Below are 4,411 nucleotides of genomic sequence, written 5' to 3'. Positions count from 1 at the left end.
TATATCGAGGAAGAAAAAGGAAAAGGAGCATGAGTGGTGCTATTGGATAAGCACTGGACTTTCTGCTCCAGTAAAGACTTACAGTCTCAGAAACCCTACACAGGGTCACAGAATTGACGCTGGGGCACTGGGTTTGGTTTGGGGAGGTTTGGGCTTTTAGATGGTGTGGGAGTAGGAAAACCTCAAGGCCCTCTCAGTCTGGACTCCGATTTGTTACTATTACTAAAAGGGTCTGGAAACATTTAAAATGTTATTTGAAAAGAACAATGCTTCGTAGGTCTAAGATTAAATGATCATTCCATAGAGTCTCTCTACCATACCAGACGCTGCCTATCACAGTATGTAAAGGATGAATGTTTTTAATATGTAACCTTGCTTATGCATTAAACATAAAGTATTAGTAAACTGTGAGCTCCTCTAAGATAATATCAAAATTTTATTCATCTCAGTCTCCCCAACACCTAGCAATACATTACATATTAAAAGGGCTCAAAAATGATAGAATGATGGAAGGAGAGCCAAAAAGGGAAAAGGAGAGACATGAGTGAATGAATAACACGATCATGCAGCAAAATTGTAAACGTCATATACTAAAACCTGTCAAACACATCCATAGTCAACTGAAAGTGTATGAATCACAAAGCTGTTATCTTAGTCTCTGATGTTTTCTGACTTCCTCAGTCACCTTTAAGGTAAAATTATTCACTGTTGTTTTTAAATACCATTGAGTTGATTCTGACTCATACTGACTCTGTATAAAGTTTCTGAGGCAATAAATCTTTCTCCAGCGGAGAACTGCCAACCTTGTGGTTTGCAGTCCAGTGCTTATCCAACAGTGCCATCAGGCCAGATGATGAGAAAAACATAAAGATTTTTGTTAAGAGTTATGGTAAGTGTAAATTCCCACCACATATCTGTCAGTTTGTCATACTGTGGTGTCTTGTGTGCTTCTGAGATGCGGGAAGCAATGCCACCCGTATTTTAAATGCCAGCTTGGTCACCCATGGTGGACAGGTTTCAGCAGAATTTGCAGACTAAGACTAGGAAGAAGGAGAGGCAGACCACTTTTGAATGGTTGCATTGTTTTTGTTGTTAGGTACCACTGAGTAGGTTCCAACGCATAGCAACATTAGCCACAACAGAACAAAACACCGCCTGGTCCTATGCCAACCTTACAAGTGTTGTTATGCTTGAGCTCTTTGCTGCTGTCACTCCATCTCATTGGGGGTCTTCCTCTTTTTCGCTTACCCTTCACTTTACAAAGCATAATGTTCTTCTCCAGGGACTGGCCCCTCCTGAAAATATGTCTGAAGTATGGGACATGAGTCTGGCCATCCTGACTTCTAAAGAGCATTCTGGCTGTACTTCTTTCCACACAAATTTATTTGTTCTTCTAGAAGTCCATGGTACTTTTAATATTCTCCTCCAACACCATAACTCAAATGCATCAACTCTTCTATGGTTTTCCTTATTCATTGTCCAACATTCACATGCATGTAAAGCTACTGAAAATACCAAGGTTTGGGTCAGGAGCACCTTACTCCTCAAACTGACATCTTTGCTCTTCAACCCTTTAAAGAAATCTTGTACATCAGATTTGCCTGATGCAGTACATCATTTGACTTCTTGACTACTACTTCCATGAGTGTTGATGGTTGATATGAACAAAATGAAGTCTTTGACAATTTCAATCTTTTCTCCATTTATATGGATGTTATTTATTGATTCAGTTGTGTGGATTTTTGTTTTCTTTACACTGAGGTACAACCCATACCAAAGGTTTTGGGTTAATCAGTAAGTATTTTAAACCCTCTTTGCTTTCAGCAAGCAAGGTTGTGTCATCTGCATATTGCAGGTTGTTAATGAGTCTTCCTCCAATCCTGATGCCTCATTCTTCATACACTCCAGCTTCTCCGATTATCTGCTTAGCATACAGACTGAATAAGTATGATGAAAGAATACAACCCTGGTACATACCTTTCCTGATTTGAAACCATCCAATGTCCCCTTGTTCTGTTCGAACAACTGTCTCTTGTTCTATGTATAGCTTCCTCATGAGCACAATGAAGTGTTCTGGAATTCTCATTCTCCATAATATTGTCTTTATGGGTATTCCAGAACAATTCATTGTGTTACTGGGGAACCTCTAAATAGACCAACAAAACAAGGATATATGAAGCTGTAATATATGAAGAAGATGGCACCTAACAATAATAAATGTAAATTCTGTAATGTTAAAAACAAAAAGGCTCAAAATCACCAAAGTTCAGTTCCAGCCTCTAATCAGAACTTAGAACCAATCTGTTGGTGGCTGACAGAGTGTGGCTATTCTCCTCAAGTTCTGAAGGAAATGTCTGGCCATGTCACTGGACTGTGAGGACTTACTGAGTGTCCTCTTAAATGGTTCCCGCCCCCCCCAGAGGTATTCTGGAACAGAGCTACTCTGACTATAATAAGCATACAAATCACTTTTAAGCTAAAATGTGACTGTCAAAATATGTACCTGAACCTTCTAAAGAAAAGAAAAGTGACTCTCACTAGCCAAACAGACTTTAAGAATTAGTAACATCATTATCTAGTTCTTCAATGTAGTTTTTTTTTAAAAAAAGCTACGCACTGCACTTTCAACTGTTTTACTGAAGTTCAAAATGAATATTAGCATGCAAAATAAAAGCTCAGTTTTACTGGGAAAGTTTCCACAGAAGTCAGGCATCTCTAAACTGGATTTACGGCAGGAATGACCTTGGTGAAGTAAATGATGAGAGCTTAACTTCGCCTGATGGTTAATAGCAAAATGGTACCATGTGGTTAAAGCTCACTGTCTAATGAGCGTGATTGTCACAGAAGGGCAATATTATTGACACTGTAAAAGATACACACAATTCCTCACAGCTAAAGGCAAGCAGATTACCCTCATGGATTTTACATCATAGAGAAAGGAGACAGAAAATAAACAATAAAGTTGATAAATTACATGTTTTGTTAAAAGATTATAAATTCTACTGGAAAAAGTAAAAAGTGCTGTAAGGTCAGGGATTAGAACAGTATTTAAAATGTCAGGGCAGGCTTCACTGAAAAGGCCATAGATGAACAAAGACTTGAAGAAGATGAAGCTTTGATGAAATACTATACAATATCTTAAAAGAAAAATCTTGCCATTTTGGCCTCTACATATATAAGAAGTGACCCTCAGAATTCTAATGAAGTCATTGGAGCAAAAGAACAAGAAGGCTGCATTTTCTGCCCTTCAGCAGAGCAAGATATAGTCCCCGTTCTGTATGAGTGGTTTAATGACATCCACAACCATGAACTTCACAACTGTAAGAGAATGAAATTACTTAGCAAATCTTCCAATGACAAAATCCCTTCTCTTTTCACTACCTCAGGCTACCTCTAAAACTCTGGGTCCCCAGAATTATCCTTCATGATCAATTGTACAGGAAAGTACTATACTGGGTTAAAAAAAAAAAATTAAGTAAAACTTTGTATTCGTACTTAAGATTACAATAATATTGGTAAAAACTGGTATTAATACATAGTTCCATATTCAAGAAACTGAACTTGATCTGAGAATGTTAACACTGAATAGACTTAACTATATCCATAATTAATAATGGATAGTAGATGGAGTAATCATCCAACACTATAAAAAAGCACTTATAACAATAATTTAAGCTGTACTGTAAAATGTAATATATTTACAGACAGTCTACAAATGTCAGTCTTTAAAAAAAATACAACCAGAATCTTCCTTGGAAGTGAGGATGGCAACACTTTGACTTGTTTAGTTTGGACACATTGTCGGAAAGACTACATGATATAAAATAATACCATGTTTGCATAAGGCAATGACTTGCTGGGCCTGGGAACTCAGGACCACAGTCTCAGGTGATATAATGGTCAGTAGGCATAACACAGTCCACAAAAACAATGTTCGACACCCTACTTTGGTAAGTAGAGACTGGGATCTTAATAGCTCCTGAGTGGTCATCTAAGGTGCAACTATTGGTCTCACCATGTGCAGCAGAAAGAAGAGTGATGGAAATCTGAAATGTCTGGACTCAGCTAGTCCAATGGAACATGCAAACATGTCACCATGACTCTTAGATCAGAACTAAAGGCCCAGTTACGACCATTAACTGCTCTGAAAAGGATTGCATTAGACGGTTCTGGAGAGAGTGAGAGAAAATGTGGACCAAAACTCAAAATTATATGTATATTTTAAAAAGACTGAGCTTAATGGTCAGAAACAGAAGGAAGGAACCTTATACTATGGCCCTCGACTACCCTTAGGTCTGAAGGGAACTCACACTCATGGCTCAATTTTCAGCCAACTAGTAGATAGGTTTATAAGAGGGACAATAACACTAGTAAGCTATCTCACCATGGGATGGCCAATCATTCAAGATCA

The sequence above is a fragment of the Chrysochloris asiatica genome, unplaced genomic scaffold (genome assembly GCF_000296735.1).
Source record: "Chrysochloris asiatica unplaced genomic scaffold, ChrAsi1.0 scaffold00017, whole genome shotgun sequence".
NCBI classification, from domain to species: domain Eukaryota; kingdom Metazoa; phylum Chordata; class Mammalia; order Afrosoricida; family Chrysochloridae; genus Chrysochloris; species Chrysochloris asiatica.
The sequence above is the reverse complement of the archived record's forward strand: the minus strand, read 5'-3'. Positions refer to the sequence as shown.